Source organism: Dendrobates tinctorius, unplaced genomic scaffold (genome assembly GCF_039654945.1).
Source record: "Dendrobates tinctorius isolate UK_male_01 unplaced genomic scaffold, ASM3965494v1 ptg000246l, whole genome shotgun sequence".
Taxonomy (NCBI): domain Eukaryota; kingdom Metazoa; phylum Chordata; class Amphibia; order Anura; family Dendrobatidae; genus Dendrobates; species Dendrobates tinctorius.
Window position 1 is genome coordinate 2,572,980 of NW_027361913.1, and position 19,532 is coordinate 2,592,511.

Genomic DNA, 19,532 nt, shown 5'->3' on the forward strand with positions numbered 1-19,532 from the left:
ATCTCGTTTCACAGCGCATGAATGACAGAGATTGCCAAGTAATACAATCAGAGGGGGATGCAGATGTGGAGATTGCTAAGGCAGCAGTGTCAATGTCATCCAACAAAAGTACTAGTCTCATTGGCGAAGATACAGATCTTTTGGTGTTGTTACTTCACGCGTCAACCAGCGATGGCAACAAGCTTTATTTCTACTCGGATAAAGGGAGTCCTGCAACAGTATACGACACTAAGGTTATGAAGAATTTCCTGGGAAACCATGTCTGCAGCAGTCTTCTGTTCCTTCATGCATTCACGGGTTGCGATACCACTCCAGCGGTTTTTGGAATCGGGAAAAAAACTCGGTCTACACAAGGTTTTGAAGGGAGACTCGGTCTTAAATAGCTGTGCTAAAATCTTTTCCACACCTAACAAAAACAGAGCTGAGATTGAAGACGGTCGGTGTAAAGCGATGGTGGCATTGTTCGGGGGCAAACCTGTAGATAATCTGTCTGCAATGAGGTATTCTACTCTCTGCAAAAAAGTTAGTTCAGCCAAAATCTTTGTTACACCTGAACGACTGCCACCGACCTCCTCTGCAACGAAGTATCATGCCCTTCGGAGTTACCTCCAAGTGATGCTTTGGATGGACAATGGTGAGGCCATGGACACTACTGAATGGGGATGGGAATTGCAGAACAGCAGTCTAGTTCCAGTGATGATGGATACTTCACCCGCACCAGAAACACTTCTGAAAATAATTCACTCCAATTGTTCTCGTGGTTGTAGCATACTTCAGTGCACTTGCAAAAGACACGAACTTACCTGTTCACGAGTATGCGGACCATGTCAAGAAGGGCATTGTGACAATATGAGTGAGGAAGAAGTGTTTGGTGATGAAAATAGTGACTATTGACCTGACACGCTTATTCAGTGATGAAGTAGGTCTTAAAATGCACTGTGTATTAATTCTATAATTTCTAGAAATGTACATATATGTCATGACGTCATTGATGACGTCATGACCTCGCCTGTCTGTGTAGTTAGTATAAAACTTTGCATAAACATTGTTATATGAAAATATATAGTATACAAACTCTTCTGTAACCTAAAGCTACAGCTTTGAAATAGGGAAATATTCCTTATTTTTAGTGCGATGGCTGTCATCGTCTTATGACGTCATAGTTAGGACCTTTGTGGTGATCAATTTTTGGAAAACTTTTAATATGTTGTTCCCCACATATAATAGTAATAAAAAAATCATAAAACGCTTTCTTGGAATTTGTTCCAGGTCAAACCGTATTTTGACTGGACTAAAAAATTTCAGGATTCTTACAATCCTCACTTTTAAGATCAAGTGGATATCGTTAACCCATTTAAGGCCAGATCTCTTCATAAAGAGGTCATGGATACATCTCTCTCATCAAAAAGGAAAAATCCTGGTAAAACTTCTGAAAAATTCACATCGCCAGCCGACGCTTCAAGTCCTGAGTCTGGAGATAATTCACCAAACTTTTCGCCGGAAAGGTCAAAATTTAAGATGGATAACACCAATCCTTCTCCTTCCCAAAATCTGGATGTTATTTCCATACACTCTTACATGGATTCTCTCACCCAGAAAATCACATCCAGTATGTCTCAATCATTTGAAAACCAAAATAAAATTTTACAGTCCACCTTGGATAAATTTAGCAGCAGGTTAGACAACCACGAAAAACAGCTAACTGTGGGGGAAGAACACACTGATGATTTATCAAAAGACACCCATGACCTCAAATCTGAGTTACACAGACTTTAATTTAAAGTTACGGATATACTGTAAAAGACAGGAACAGACGAAACAACTTGAAAATAAGAGGAATACAAGAATCTATCTCACCCGATAAACTAGAAAGACCTGGCTAGTCATTGCTTGCATTGAGAAACATGTGATGGTGTCTCCGCGGCTTGTGTTTTGCATGTTTTTGCATATTTCCCATAAGGGATGGGGGCAGTGCTCTAGAATCACTGCGTTGAGAAACATGTGATGGTGTCTCCGCAGTGTTGGATGTTGATCTCCATGAGTTCATTCATCCTCATTTTTCACAGTCTTTTACTAGGTATTGCTCCTACTAGCCAGTTTCCTACTCCACACTGATGAGGTGCGGAGTTTCCTGAATACCTTGAGTGTTGTCTCTTGGCCTTCCGGCATCGCCACTTCGGTGGCTTAAGCCGGTTGCTGCTTTTGGGAGATAGCCAGGAGGTTTCGGGGAGGAAATCCTTGGAGCTGTGGACAATGGGAGTCCGACTTCAATTCTCTGGGATCGGTGATAGCCGGGTCAAAAATGGATTCAGGATTGACATCGCTGAAGATAAGAAGTTGCATTTTTCCCTGGGATATTTGGTCAACATGGTGTTTTATGACATCCTGAAGATTCAGAAGTCCGATATAATATGCCTGCAGGAGTTTAGGAGAGAAGGCAGGTATTTACTGGTGCTATCTTCTATGGCGGCTTGCCAGAATTTGTTTACTACCCCTGAAAAATGGAGTGGCAAATCCTTTGCTGGAAAGTCTTACCTTTACTGTGCTGTACTCTAAGGGAGATATCCCACTTGTATTATTCATGCACAACCCTTTTGTTTCACTGGAGGACATTGCTTTATTTTTGAAAAGACATTGCATTTATGTTCAGTACTCCCACAGGGTCCTGAATGGAGAAGGGCTCTGGACTGGGAAGTACAAATTTTTTGTGAGATTTGGGATGGATCCCCAAGTAGTGATGGGCGAGTCCTAAATTACTCGGAATCGCTTGACTCTAGCGAGTCCGAGCCCGGGACTCGCTACTCGTTGCGAGTCTAGCGAGTCCAATGTTAATGAATGGGGAAGCGAGTCTTAGCGAGTAATGTGCGATTTACAAATTACAAAGGAACATAACAGATTCTATATTTGCGAGTCCCGAATCCAGTATACAGGACTCGGGATTCGTAGACTCGCTCAGACTCGCTCTCACAATCGCTGTGTGTTGACATAGGCTGTCTTGGAAACTTGTAGGAACATAACAGATTCTGTATAAGCGAGTCCCGAATCCAGTATACAGGACTCGGAATCGTAGACTCGCTCAGACTCGCTGTTGACAGCGATGTGATATAGCGAGTCTAGCGAGTGAGAAAAAAAAACTCTGACAAAACTAGGATTGCCATTGACTTGCATTGGACTCGTTACTGTGCGAGTAATCACTGGGAGACTCGCCGAGTAACGAGTCCAGCGAGTCCCTTACTATTCGCCGAGTAACGAGTCCTAGCGAGTAGACTCGCCCATCCCTATCCCCAAGGCCCGGGAGGCATCCATTACCCCCCTCTTAATTTTTCAATTGGGAAAAATACTGTTTTTTTGTTCTTTCCAGATGCCCCGATGTATTGCAGGAGGTGTAAAAATTTCGGGCATACCCAGGATAGTTGCAAGGAGATGCCAACTTGCAGGAATTGCAATTCTTCTGGCCATATGGCAAAAGACTGCACAAATCCTGTTATGTGAAATGCTTGTGGTGAGGAGGGCCATAAGTATTGGGACTGTAAGGCCAGGATCAGTCCTAGGTCTTACGCTGAGGTCTCAGGTGGGGCAGCTGCACCCCCGGCTGCTGTTGTTGACATTCCACAGGTTTCAGACCCGGAACTTATTGCGGAACCTGAAATCATGGAGGCACAAGAGGAGGCCCTGCCCCAAACGGAGTCTCCCAGCCCAAAGGTGGCAGTTTTGGAAGCTACTGATGTTGAATGTGAACTCCCTCTTCAGTCTGATGTCTGTGGGGAGGGGGAGTTGGAGAGTACTCTTGGCAATACCCCCAGTGTATCTTGGTTTGCTACTGAGGAGGAGTTGGCCAGTTGTGGAGATTAAGGTGACTTCACTCTTGCGAGGTCCTCTGAGGATGAGGAGCCTGGAAATTCCTGTAAGAAGCCCAGAACGGATTGGGCAGACCCCGGTGAAGTTGGTTTAAGTCCAGTGAGTGAACGTAGTTACCCACAGAATGTCTTTTCTCCTGACACCAATGCTTTTTTAGGCATTCCCGCAGACGTAAACAGATTCAAGGAGTTGCAGTTCCAGATGGAAGACGAAAACGGCTGAAGAGAAAGTGGCGTGTTTGTCGTCATGTAAATAACACAGTCATGTTATGGCTCCCCAAGCTGGTTGGGGTATTGCGTCCCTGAATGTCAGGCAAATTAGATCCAAATTCAGGAGGGCAATCATTCTAGATTATATTAGACAGATGAATGCTCACATCTTTTGTCTACAGGAATGTGGGATTGTGGACGCTCCAAGCGATAAGGACTGGCCTTACGGACAGCATGTATGGTCTGGCTCATGTGTTAATTGGAATGATGGTGTAGGGATATTAATGGGTAACAGGGAGATTAATTTAGATAGCTACACGGTGGTAGAGGTGGGTAGATGTATAATTGCACATGTTAGCTATAGGGGGTGGCGGGCTAGAATTATTAATGTGTACTGTCCATCAGGACACAACAGGAAAAAGGAGCGTCTGGCTCTTTTGGAAAAATTAAGTTTGTTTCTTCCGGGCAAAATGTCTACAGTTTTAGTTGGAGACTTTAATTGCACCACAGAAGGGAATTGTGACATAACTGGTAAAAAGTTATCCAATCTTATTTCTGATTTTTCCCTTCTAGATGCTGCTGCTCTGAAATTTGGCATCCCACCACCGCCAACGTACCATGCTGATAGGGGTGGTATTGCATCCAGGATAGATAAAATGTTGTTTTCCAAAAATATGTTGTGTATGAATTTTGAACAAAATGCTGTACCTTTTTCTGATCATGAGTGTTTGAGAGGTGTGTTTAGTGCGATTGATGACCGTGTGTATGGGGGTGGGGTTTGGAAGCTGAATGTAAGATTGTTAGAAGATGAGGATGTGATGAATGAATTAAAAATAAAGTATAAAGAGTGGAGAGTATGTAAGAGGGATTTTGCCTGTGTACTGGAATGGTGGGACTGGGTTAAGGTGTGTTGCAAAAAATTCTTCAAAAAGTGGGGCTATAAAAAAGCTGCTATTTATCAGAGTAGATTTAATGATTTAAACAAGGAGTGAATTAAAGAGTGTTATGGATGAAAAAGGGAAAGAAATCATCTATCGCACCAAAATAGAACATCTTGAGAAAGATGAAAAGTGCACGAGGTTCTTTTTTAAGAAAATGAATGGGAGAAAGGCTGATATGGATAAAATCCTGGATAGGAATGGTTTGTGTGTGTCAGATGACAATGTGATAAAGGAGGTGAATAGGTTCTGTAGCAAGTTATATGATAAAAAATGGATTGTTTCTGGTCTTGTTTCAGAAGTGCTGAATGGGTTGGAGAACAAGTTGGATAGTGGAGAATGTGATATTTTGAATGAGGACGTAATTATGGAAGAAGTAGAAAATGTGATGAAGAGTGCTAAAAAGAATAAGACTCCAGGTAAAGACGGATTGCCAGTAGAATTCTATGTAAAGGCGTGGAATTTTCTGGGTGCTGATTTGACTGAGATATGTAAGTATATGTGGGAGAGTGGTAAGTTGTGTGCATCAATGAAAGAGGGGGTGGTTGTGCTTGTGCATAAGAAAGGTGAGAGAAAGTGTTTAGAGAATTGGAGACCTATAACATTGCTGAATGCACATTACAAAATCTATAGCAAATTGTTGGCGAATCGTACGCGTGAGGTGATTGGTAGTGTTGTGGATGAGGATCAAGTGTGTGCTGTGCCTGGAAGAAGTATGAGTGATAACTTATTGTTGTTAAGGGATTTGATTGGAGACTGCATGGGAAGGAAACGGAAGTGTATGGTTCTGTCAATTGATTTTGAGAAAGCGTTTGATAGGGTCTCGCATGTGTTTTTGTTTAAAGTTCTGGAGAGAATGGGATTTCCTCAAAAATTTGTGAATGGGATAATGTCTTTGTATGATTGTGTGTCAAGTGAGTTTCTTGTTAATGGGTGGTTGAGTGAGAAAGTGAATATTAAGTCTGGTGTAAGGCAGGGGTGTCCCATGTCCCCTGTCTTGTTAGTATGTGTGATTGAACCTTTGTTGTGCTTGGTGAGACGTGATAAAATGATGCGAGGTTTGTTGGTACCTGGGAGTGGTGGGAAGCATGTGAAAGTTCTTGGATATATGGATGATGTTGTGGCTGTGAGTGAAAGTGTTGCGTCTATGAGTAGGGTTAAGTTGCTTCTGGAGTTTTTCTGTGGTGCATCTGGCTTTAGAGTGAATTGGAATAAATGTAGTTTTAAATGTTTTGGGGATGACAGGGTTAAAATGGAGGGGGTAAAGTGTGAGGAGGGTGCTATAAAAGTGCTGGGAGTATTATTTAATAAGGACTTGGAAGGTAAGGAGAGCTGGGAGGAGTGTGGATTGCGCATAGAGCGTAAGTTAAATTTTTGGCGACTGAGAGACTTGACCTTGAGTGGTAAGATTTTGGTCATAAAAGAGGTGATTCTTCCGATTTTGCTTTTTATTGCAACAGTTTTTCCACCATCATGCAGGAAAATAAAAAGAGTGCAAAAGTTAGTTTTTACTTTTTTCTGGAGCAGTAAAATAGAGAAACTTAAGAGAGAGAGTCTTTTCAAGGCGTGTCACCATGGTGGCATGGCCTTTCCAAACATTGAGATTTTTCTGGGGCTTCAGTATATCAAAACTGTTGTTATTTTGCTGAATAAAGGAAATAAGGGAGCGTATATGGCAAGTTATTCTGCTGGTTGGATGTTATATGGCTTATGTTGGAGACAGAGGGATGCTAGAGTGCCTGTTGCTTTCAAGTGTCCGGTCTGGTATGAGGTGATTGAGAAGTTTGTGAGGAAGCATGATTTGCTGAGTGTGCCGATGAATGATTTTAGAATGGCTAAGAATGTGATGAAAATAATACGCAAGAATGACGTGGAATGTAATATTGTGGGGTGAAGAGGGAATGAAGTTTCGGTTGCATGGAAGAGTTTGGAAACGCACGGGATGTCTAATAGACAAAGGGATATTGTATGGATGTCCTTGCACAATATTTTGCCTGTGCGACAGGTTCAGAAGAGACGAGGTCTGACCAGAACTGATGTGTGCCCGAGGGAAGGATGTGGTGGATGTGAGACTGTGTGGCATACTATGTGCGACTGTGATTACGCGTGCAGTGTGTGGAAGTGTGTAGGTGGGTTGTGTAAGGAGTTAGCAGGTGTGAGTTTTATTGACTGGCATGTTGCGATGTTTGGAATTGGTGCATGTGGTCGTGTGAAAAATAGAATTCTATGGTTAATTATGACTTGTGTGATGCAGAGTTTGTGGGATGTGAGGAATTTAGGAATTTTCAAAGAGAAGCATGTATCTGTGAATAAATGTGTCGGGCTGATCCTTTATAGATTATACTTGATTTATAAATTAGACAGCGAAGGCGGTGGTGGTTCTGATGCAGAGGGTGTCTGGAAATTTAAAAAATGGCAGCACCTGATCAAATATCAGTGAATTTTAGTGATGTTTATTGATGTTCAGGATGTCTTTTGTGTATACCCTTGGTTTGTTATACTAAAATAAATATGAACCATGATGATGAGAGTTGAAACAACGACGTTTAAGTTGATGAGCTTATATTGAGTTGTTTATAACTAACCTGAATGGTTTAAAAAAAAAAAAAAAAAAGAAACAGCTGTCTGTGGATGGATACCATGTTTTGGCATAGGTGGTTTCCTTCATTGGAGACTGCCCTTCCCGTGGTTGTTCCTTCCCGGGGATAGACCTGGCTAGTCATTGCTTGCGTTGAGAAACGTGATGATGTCTCCGTGGCTTGTGTTTTGCATGTTTTTGCATATTTCCCATAAGGGATGGGGGCATTGCTCTAGAATCACTGCGTTGAGAAACATGTGATGGTGTCTCCGCAGTGTTGGATGTTGATCTCCATGAGTTCATTCATCCTCATTTTTCACAGTCTTTTTTTAGTAATTTATTGGCCCCTCACCTTGTAAAAGTATTTAATTCAGCTTTCCAATCAGGTCAATTTCCCAAAGAGATGCTGGAAACGACCATTGTCATAATCCCTAAACCAAATTCTGACACTAGCCAAGTTTTTAATTATAGGCCTATATCCCTCATCAACACAGACGTAAAAATTTACGCAAAAATCTTGGCTAATAGACTAAATCAATTTCTCCCGACACTAATTTCCAACGATCAGATAGGCTTCATTAAAGGAAGACAATCCATAGATGGTAGGAGAAGGCTCATTAGCATAATTAAGCTCGTTTCCTCGAAAAACCTCAAAGCCACTGTTATCTCTCTTAATGCTGAGAAAGCGTTTGACAGTCTTAATTGGTCTTATCTCGAAGCAACTCTCAAAAAATTTGGAATGAATTCTCGATTCACGGGAGGTATTATGACTTTGTACTCCGGCCCTGGGGCGAGGGTATATTCCAACAATCATCTTTCCCCTACGTTTAATATAGCTAATGGGAATAGACAGGGCTGCCCCTTGTCACCATTGCTTTTCGCATTGGCCATTTTTACCTCTGGCCCAATTAATCTGGAATAGTACAAAGATATCAGGAATTAAAACCTTGCATAGAGATTTTAAAATAGCGTTATATGCAGATGATATAATTCTTACCCTTACCGATCCAAGCAACTCTATCACTGCCTTACAAACTCTAATCCAGACTTTTTCCAAGGTCTCTTATTTTAAAATAAATGACTCTAAATCCCAAATACCTGGCTTTAACCTGGGAATAGACAAAGGAAAAATTGAGGGCCTCTCGCCTTGTGGTTGGGCTACTGATGGGCTGACATACCTAGGCCTAAAATTTGTCAAAAATATAAACTCTCTTATAAAATTAAACAGAGGTTCTTACCAAAAAGCTTTTTAATGAATTTCGTATATCTAGAGATGATGGACTCTCTTGATGGGGAAGAATCATGATGGTTAAATCATACATCTTCCCAGAAATCCTATATCTACTTTCTCTCTTCCTTTAAAAGTTCCCACTTCTTCTCTTACAAATCTCCAAGCCTCATTGAATTCCTTTATATAGAATAACAAAAGACCCAGAATAGCAAAAAACATTCTCTACAATCATAAATCTTATGGTGGAGCTGGTTCCCCAAATATCACGGCTTATTACACTGCAAATTTAGTCAAACAAAGCGCATTCTGGTGGCCACATGATAAGACACCAGCTTGGCATGAACTAGAATTGTCTTTTAACAATTATAAACCTCTTCACCTACTAATTCTGAACCAACTCCTTCATAAAAAGTTAATTGAAAACTCTCATCCAATTTTTCAAGCTATTTCTGAAGCTTGGAAAAAATTTTCTGTTCCAAAAAGAGGCTCTAATAAAGAAGTCACATTAAAAAATTTGACCTTATCAGTTATTTTTCAAGCATCCAATCAGACTATTGACCCCGTTTGGTCTGCACTTGGTCTCAAAAGACTCAAAGATTTATACGATGGTGCTCTTTGTACACCTTATAACAAACTCAAGAATAGATTTCAATCTGCTACTCCTGCTTGTCATCCTTAAAGACAAACTCCATGAGTTCCTTGCTATTTCACCAAGAATTTCTGAATCAGCAGTTAATCTTATTTGTAATATAGACCATAATATTTTCTGGAGTTTTGAGTATACTTACAAGTGGTGTAATAATAGCTTTGCAGTGGTCAAGACTCAAAATATTATCAAATGGGAAAACGAATTACATACAATAATTGACCCTCCTGACCTTGAACAGGCATGCTCCCTCTCGTACGCCTCTACCATTTCCTTATCACTATAAGAGACCCACTTCAAACTTTTAACGAGATGGTATTATACCCCTGTAAGACTGTATAGAATCAACCCTGACAATTCTATGCTCTGTTGGGGGGGTTTGGAAGGCCAGGACATATTTTGCATACATTGGGGAAAAAAAGGATTTAGTCAGTCAGCAATAGTGCAAGTTCCACCACTTAAAAAGATGAGAGGCGTCTGTAATTTACATCATAGGTAGACCTCAACTATGGGAGACAAACTGAGAAAAAAAAATCCAGAAAATCACTTTGTCTGTTTTTGTTTCATTTTATTTGCATATTATGGTGGAAAATAAGTATTTGGTCATAAACAAGCAATCAAGATTTCTGGCTCTCACAGACCTGTAACTTCTTCTTTAAGAGTCTCCTCTTTCCTCCACTCATTACCTGTAGTAATGGCACCTGTTTAAACTTGTTATCAGTATAAAAAGACACCTGTGCACACCCTCAAACAGTCTGACTCCAAACTCCACTATGGTGAAGACCAAAGAGCTGTCAAAGGACACCAGAAACAAAATTCTAGCCCTGCACCAGGCTGGGAAGACTGAATCTGCAATAGCCAACCAGCTTGGAGTGAAGAAATCAACTGTGGGAGCAATAATTAGAAAATGGAAGACATACAAGACCACTGATAATCTCCCTCGATCTGGTGCTCCACGCAAAATCCCACCCCGTGGGGTCAGAATGATCACAAGAACGGTGAGCAAAAATCCCAGAACCACGCGGGGGGACCTAGTGAATGAACTGCAGAGAGCTGGGACCAATGTAACAAGGCATACCATAAGTAACACACTACGCCACCATGGACTCAGATCCTGCAGTGCCAGACGTGTCCCACTGCTTAAGCCTGTACATGTCCGGGCCCGTCTGAAGTTTGCTAGAGAGCATTTGGATGATCCAGAGGAGTTTTGGGAGAATGTCCTATGGTCTGATGAAACCAAACTGGAACTGTTTGGTAGAAACACAACTTGTCGTGTTTGGAGGAAAAAGAATACTGAGTTGCATCCATCAAACACCATACCTACTGTAAAGCATGGTGGTGGAAACATCATGCTTTGGGGCTGTTTCTCTGCAAAGGGGCCAGGACGACTGATCCGGGTACATGAAAGAATGAATGGGGCCATGTATCGTGAGATTTTGAGTGCAAACCTCCTTCCATCAGCAAGGGCATTGAAGATGAAACGTGGCTGGGTCTTTCAACATGACAATGAACCAAAGCACACCGCCAGGGCAACGAAGGAGTGGCTTCGTAAGAAGCATTTCAAGGTCCTGGAGTGGCCTAGCCAGTCTCCAGATCTCAACCCTATAGAAAACCTTTGGAGGGAGTTGAAAGTCCGTGTTGCCAAGCGAAAAGCCAAAAACATCACTGCTCTAGAGGAGATCTGCATGGAGGAATGGGCCAACATACCAACAACAGTGTGTGGCAACCTTGTGAAGACTTACAGAAAACGTTTGACCTCTGCCAACAAAGGATATATCACAAAGTATTGAGATGAAATTTTGTTTCTGACCAAATACTTATTTTCCACCATAATATGCAAATAAAATTAAAAAAAAAACAGACAATGTGATTTTCTGGATTTTTTTTTCTCAGTTTGTCTCCCATAGTTGAGGTCTACCTATGATGTAAATTACAGACGTCTCTCATCTTTTTAAGTGGTGGAACTTGCACTATTGCTGACTGATTAAATACTTTTTTCCCCACTGTATATTTTGGCAATGTCCCAAAATTGTTCCCTTTTGGAGAAAGGTTTCAAATCTTATCGATTTTATCTTAGGAACGCGACTTAATTTGTCTCCTCATCTGGCCCTTCTTTCTCTAGACACTGACAAAATTGACCCTACTAACAGGCTGTCGATTATGCACATTTTACTTGTTTCCAAACACAATATCGCTTTCCTTTGAAAAAATCCAAAACCTTCACAAATTAACGATATTATATACAAAATTACCCTTCATCATTCCTTTGAACTGAAATTTGCACATATGCATGATCAATTTGCCAAACATGCTAGGAAATGGTCTAGATGGCTGGAGCTATTCTCTTAAGGTCTTCAACCAGAGTGCGCCTGCCTAGGCCCCTTTGGGGTTAGGTCTTTGGCTTGGAACAAATGTAATATATTATATGCTTAAATACTTACCTTTGTAATAGTTCATTGTATAATATGCTTCTGCATAAACATGTTACATTTTATGAATTCTTTACATTTGGACATTGTTGTCCTTCCTCTTTTCCTTCTTTTCCTTTTCATCTTTCCTTCCCTCCCCTTCACCTTCTTCCCCATTTATTAAAACTCCAATAAAACATTTGGAAAACAGAAATGTTTTCCTTCAAAGTTTAAAAGTTGAAAGAAAACAAAAGTCCATCAGGTTCAACCTAAAATACAAACCAACATATAATCTCTAAAGTATGATAGATCCTTTAATGAATAGATACAAACAAAAGAAAGGCAAATGGGGACAACACCAGTAATAACTAGAGGTTCCAAGAAGAAAAAAATAGGGTAACATAACTAATGTGATGTAAAATGGACAATAGGATAATTTAATAATTACATAGTCATAATAGAATAGAGCAGTAAACTGATCAGACTAAAGAACTATCATCAGAGAAAATCTGGATGGTATAATAGTCTATGTAGGGGACCAAACAAATCCCTGATGTGAGAGGCAAAAAGTCCCCCCTTTTTCAAATTATTTATCTTATATGTTGTTACAATACCTTCATAATAAACAGAAATAAAGCAATACTAGCAAGCATGAAAACAGTCCAAATACAGTGCTGTGCAAATGAATTAGGACAGCATTTTTTTAAGTAAAATCGTAAGTTGGTTACTAAACGGGTCGCTCAAATTCAAAAATAGCCGACTTTCGCCAAAGTCGGGTTTCGCCGATCGAAACCCGACCATAGTGTGAGGTCGGCCATGAGGTCGCTGATCAGAGCGCCAAAGGCGCATTTCAAATAATGCTTCCAGTGCCTTTTCTCAGCCAATCTTGGAGGACGCACACTGTGGGCAACGTGATGACATGGGCAGCGGCCACCACCATCTTAGAGAAGGGCATTGAAGTGATTGGCTGGCTTTGTGTGGCGTCACAGTGGGTATAAAAGGCTGTGCCCACCTACCGCCATCTTACTTCTGCCGATCTTAGCATAGGGAGAGGTTGACGCTGCTGATTCTGAATAAGGGAGAGCGTTAGACAGGGAAGAAGAAATGCTTCTGCTGATAACGCTTTTCATTGCACAGTTAGTGAGCAGTGAAAGGAGAGGATTTTTGCTTTTATGCAGCAGTGCTGGTGGTGATTAGGCTGCCTTTTAAGGCTACCTGCTAGCAGCATTGCTGTGTGCACACTGCTGTTCAAACTGCTTTTTTCAAAGCACTCCAACTTTTATTATTTTGTCTTGGTGAGTTACTGAGCGTTCATTTTTTCACACACCGTATAGCGGTGTACGATCCTCACACACTACCATGTACCGGCGGCTGGTATCACGGGTGTGACTCTGGAAGAAAAAGATGAGGAGTTTGTCCGTTTTTCCAGACCTACACCTTAGAGTGCTGTCCGCTTTTCAAACAGTTTTGTATATCTGCTGTTTGATGACGGTCAAAACTAGACAGAGACAGCGTGTGTCAGTCCCTATACAAATAGATGGAGATTGACAATTTTCCATACAGACACCGTATAGTGGTGTACGCTCCTCACATACTACCGTGTACCGGCTGGTATCACGGACAAATAGAAGTTATCTATGTGTGACTCTGGAAAAAAAAGCCGAGGAGCTTTTCTGTTTTTCCAGACCTACACCTTAGAGTGAGTGCTGTCCGCTTTACAAACAGTTTTGTATATCTGCTGTTTGATGATGGTCAAAACTAGACAGAGACAGCATGTGTCAGCCCCTATACATAGACAGAGATTGACAATTTTCCATACAGACACGGTATAGCGGTGTATGCTCCTCACACACTACCGTGTACCGGCTGGTATCATGGACAAATAGAAGCTATCTGTGTGTGACTCTGGAAAAAAACCGAGTAATTTTTCTGTTTTTCCAGACCTAAACATTAGAGTGAGTGCTGTCCACTTTTCAAAAAGTTTCATATATCTGCTGTTTGATGATGGTCAAAACTAGACAGAGACAGCATGTGTCAGTCCCTATACAAATAGATGGAGATTGACAATTTTCCATACAGACACCGTATAGCGGTGTACGCTCCTCACATACTACCGTGTGCCGCCTTGTATCACGGACTAATAGAAGCTATCTGTGTGTGACTCTGGAAAAAAAAGCCGGAGTTTTTCTGTTTTTCCAGACCTACATCTTAGAATGAGTGCTGTCCGCTTTTCAAACAGTTTTGCATATCTGCTGTTTGATGACGGTCAAAACTAGACAGAGACAGCGTGTGTCAGTCCCTATACAAATAGATGGAGATTGACAATTTTCCATACAGACACCGTATAGTGGTGTACACTCCTCACACACTACCGTGTACCGGCTGGTATCACGGACAAATAGAAGCTATCTGTGTGTGACTCTGGAAAAAAAAAGCAGAGTTTTTCCGTTTTTCCAGACCTACACCTTAGAGTGAGTGCTGTCTGCTTTTCAGTTTCATATATCTGCTGTTTGATGACGGTCAAAACTAGACAGAGACAGCATGTGTCAGTCCCTATACAAATAGACGGAGATTGACAATTTTCCATACAGACACCGTATAGTGGGGTACGCTCCTCACACACTACCGTGTACCGGCTGGTATCACGGACAAATAGAAGCTATCTGGGTGTGACTCTGGAAGAAAAAGACGAGGAGTTTGACTGTTTTTCCAGACCTACACCTTAGAGTGCTGTCCGCTTTTCAAGCAGTTTCGTATATCTGCTGTTTGATAACGGTCAAAACTAGACAGAGACAGCGGGTGTCAGTCCCTATACAAATAGACGGAGATTGACACTTTTCCATACAGATACCGTATAGTGGTGTACGCTCCTCACACACTACCGTGTACCGGCTGGTATCACGGACAAATAGAAGTTATCTATGTGTGACTCTGGAAAAAAAAGCCGAGGAGCTTTTCTGTTTTTCCAGACCTACACCTTAGAGTGAGTGCTGTCCGCTTTTCAAACAGTTTTGTATATCTGCTGTTTGATGACGGTCAAAACTAGACAGAGACAGCATGTGTCAGCCCCTATACATAGACAGAGATTGACAATTTTCCATACAGACACGGTATAGCGGTGTATGCTCCTCACACACTACCGTGTACCGGCTGGTATCACGGACAAATAGAAGCTATCTGTGTGTGACTCTGGAAAAAAGCCGAGTAATTTTTCTGTTTTTCCAGACCTACACATTAGAGTGAGTGCTGTCCGCTTTTCAAAATGTTTCATATATCTACTGTTTGATGATGGTCAAAACTAGACAGAGACAGCATGTGTCAGTCCCTATACAAATAGACGGAGATTGACACTTTTCCATACAGACACCGTATAGCGGTGTACGCGCCTCACACACTACCGTGTACCGGCGGCTGGTATCACGGATAAATAGAAGCTATCTATGTGTGACTCTGGAAAAAAGCCGAGGAGCTTTTCTGTTTTTCCAGACCTACACCTTAGAGTGAGTGCTGTCCACTTTTCAAACAGTTTTGTATATCTGCTGTTTGATGACGGTCAAAACTAGACAGAGACAGCGTGTGTCAGTCCCTATACATAGACGGAGATTGACAATTTTCCATACAGACACCGTATAGTGGTGAACGCTCCTCACACACTACCGTGTACCGGCTGGTGTCACGAACAAATAGAAGCTATCTGTGTGTGACTCTGGAAAAAAAAGCCGAGGAGTTTTTCTATTTTTCCAGACCTACACCTTAGAGTTAGTGCTGTCTGCTTTTCAAACAGTTTTGTATATCTGCTGTTTGATGATGGTCTAAACTAGACAGAGACAGCGTGTGTCAGTCCCTATGCAAAAAGACGGAGATTGACAATTTTCCATACAGACACGGTATAGCGGTGTACGCTCCTCACACACTACCGTGTACCGCCTTGTATCACGGACAAATAGAAGCTATCTGTGTGTGACTCTGGAAAAAAAAGCCGAGGAGTTTTTCTATTTTTCCAGACCTACACCTTAGAGTTAGTGCTGTCTGCTTTTCAAACAGTTTTGTATATCTGCTGTTTGATGACGGTCAAAACTAGACAGAGACAGCGTGTGTCAGTCCCTATAAAAATAGACGGAGATTGACAATTTTCCATACAGACACGGTATAGCGGTGTACGCTCCTCACACACTACCGTGTACCGCCTTGTATCACGGACAAATAGAAGTTATCTGTGTGTGACTCTGGAAAAAAAGGCCAAGGAGTTTTTCCGTTTTTCCAGACCTACACCCTAGAGTGAGTGCTGTCCGCTTTTCAAACAGTTTTGTATATCTGCTGTTTGATGACGGTCAAAACTAGACAGAGACAGCGTGTGTCAGTCCCTATAAAAATTGACGGAGATTGACAATTTTCAATACACACACCGTAGAGAGCTGTCTGATTCTCAAATAGTATTGTATATCTGCCGTTCGCATTTCAGACACATGTATACAGAGTTAGCGTGTGTGTGATACTCCGTAAATACATATACAGAGATTGTTACTTACACAAAAAACGTATAGAGCTGTACACTTCTCATACAGTTCTGTATATCTGCTTGTTGGATGACGGTCCAATACATACTGTGAGAGCATCTGTGACTAACAAAATATATACGTAGATTTAATTTTTTAATACACCTTACACAGCTTACACAGCTGGACGCTCCTCATACAGTACCATCTCTCTGCTGGTATTTTCTGAACATTTTCCCAAACTTGAGAAAGTAAGGTGGAAGAGTCCGCGGACGTGGGCAGGGGGGTGCAGCTGTTACTGATGGTGGTGGTGCATTGGCTGGGTCTGGCAAAAGCACAATAGCAGCTAAGGCAGGAGGTGTTGAGCCTGCGTCATCCTCTGGCCCAAGAAGGCCTGTAAGGTTGCCTTTTCTTGGAGTAGGAAAACCGCTTTTAAAGCAGGAGCATCAGGAACAGGTTTTGGTGTACATTGCCGAAACAGCCACCAGCTCTATTGCCTCCTCTTCTGAACGTTCGAAACCTGCAAGCACGGAGTCGTCAGTGCAGGGTTCTGGTCAGGAAAAACACCTTTCCTTGTGTCATTCACCCCCACCAAAAGTTAAGGATGCGGCAGCCCACACCTTAGATTACTCTATGGAGCTCTTTTCACATACCATGCCTGGGTTATCCAGTCAAATCCAGAATTACCCTGTCGAAGATGAATCTGACATGGAGTGCACTGATGCACAGCCACTGCTAGATGATTCTGCTGGTACATCGACCCAGAGCACTACATTGCCCTCGCAGTCTATTGAGCCAGAATCTGACCCTGATGAAACTCAGGTGCCCCTTCCCACATACTATACCACCTTACACGGTGATACAGAGGAAGGTAAAGAGGAAGGTGCAGATGACTTTGAAGAGGAGGTGATGGATGACCCAGGTCTTGACCCGGATTGGTATCCATTGGGGGAGGAGGGTGGCGCTGGCAATAGTTCAGATAAGGAGAAGGATCCACAGCAGGCATTGACATCGCAGCAGCGGTTATCTGGCAGGCCCATAGCTGTCCAAAAACGTGGACCAAAAACTAAAAGAGTTGCAGGACAGCTTGGCCAGACGGTCAACTTAGCACAGCATGCAAGGCCAGAAAATGTATACCATAGTAGGAAAAGTGCAGTGTGGCACTTCTTTGTCCAAAATCCTACTGATGAGGCAAAGGTTACCTGTAAGAAGTGCGGAAGGACCTTTAGCCGAGGTAAACAACTCAGAAATTTGAATACCAGTTGCATGCTTAGACATTTAAATCAACATGCACTTGCAAGCGTGGATGGACTACAAAACCTCAGGTAGCACGTGTGCACCTGCTCCGACTGAAGGTAGCCAGCAATGCTCCATCACTTCCCCCACTGTAAGACCACCGCCACCGTTAAGCACACCACCAGCACTAAATGTGGAGGTGTTGTCGCAAAGCCAAAGCACTCAGGGAATCACAATGGTTTTGCAACACAACACTGAATCTAGGCCATCACCACCAATACCATCACCAACCCACTCTCACTCCATCCGGTCCACCGCTACTTCCCCCATATGCAGCTCTTAAGTCTAGCTCACCCTACCAGACACTCTGAGTAGGACAAGAAAGTACTCATCCTCTCATCCGCGTACACTTTGTTTGAATGCCTACATTGCCAAACTAATCTCATTAGAGATGATGCTCTACCATTTGGTTGAAAGCAAAGCTTTCCGCGAGCTCATGGTCTACACTGTCCCACGCTATGACCTACCCAGTCGGCACTTCTTTTCTCGAAAAGTCATCACTGCCCTCCACCGGCATGTGAAAGACCGTAATGTCCATGCACTAAAACAGTCAGTGAGTGGAAAGGTGCACCTCACAACAGATGCATGAACCAGTAGGCATGGCCAGGGCCATTACATGTCCATCACTGTGCACTGGGTTAATGTGGTGGATGCAGGCTCCACTGGGGACAGCGGCGGTGGAACAGTGCTGCCTAGCCCAAGGTATAGGAAACAGTTGGCTGTAGGCTTTCGATCCTCCTCTTCATCTATTAGCAAAAGCTCGTCCACAGAGCGCAGTCACATGAGCACTCCATCCGCAGCTGGCAGTGTTGCACATGAGGTGTCCCACTATGGAACAGCTAGTGGTAAGCGTCAGCAGGCTGTGTTAAAGATGATGTCTTTGGGTGACAACAGACACACCACGGAGGTACTGGCCGACTACTTGCAGTGACAAGCAGAGACATGGCTGGGCAGTCTACATCTTGAGGCAGGCAAGGTAGTCAGTGATAACGGCCATAATTTTGTGGTAGCCATAGCCCGTGCAAAACTCACACACATACCTTGCCTGGCTCACACTTTGAACCTGGTGGTGCAGTGCTTCCTTAATAATTATCCAGAGTTAACATCCCTGCTCCGTAAGGTGCGAAGACTGTGCTCGCTCATCCGTCGCTCGGCCGTACGCTCCAGTCATGGAGAAGCTGCAGCGATTGCTTCACGTAATCATAGATGTTGCAACAAGGTGGAACTCCACCCTGCACATGGTAGAGAGGCTGTGCGAACAGAGGCAGGCTGTAATGCATTTGTGGGAGGATACACAGGCAGGCAGTTTGAGGGAAGACATGGAATTGTCTGGTGTGCAGTGGTCAAAGCTGAAAGACCTCTGTAAAGTCCTTCAGTATTTTGAGGAATGCACATGGCTGGTAAGCACAGACGACGCCATCATAAGCATGAGCATCCCACTTATGCGTCTGCTCATGCAAAGTTTGACGCACACTAAGGATCAGGCATCTGCAGTGGAGGATTAGGAGGAGGGAAGCCTTGATGACAGTCAGCCATTGTCTGATCAAGGAACTGTCCTGGACGAGGTGGAGGAAGAAGAGGAGGAGGAGGATGCGGGGGATGATTATTTTGGGCAGGAGGATGCTTTTCAGGGGGGCAAGAGAAAATGTTGACGTTCCAAGGTCAGGTACAATGTTTGTGCGTGACTGTAGGGATGTGGATTTGCCAGAAAGTGCTCCTCCACCCACCACTGGCAGTGCATCATTGACACCTGGAACATTGGCCCACATGTGCGATTATGCCTTGCGGATTAGTCTTGAGCTTTCCGATACCGCAAGTATCGGGTATCGGCCGATATTTGCCGTATCGGAATTCCGATACCGAGTACCGATA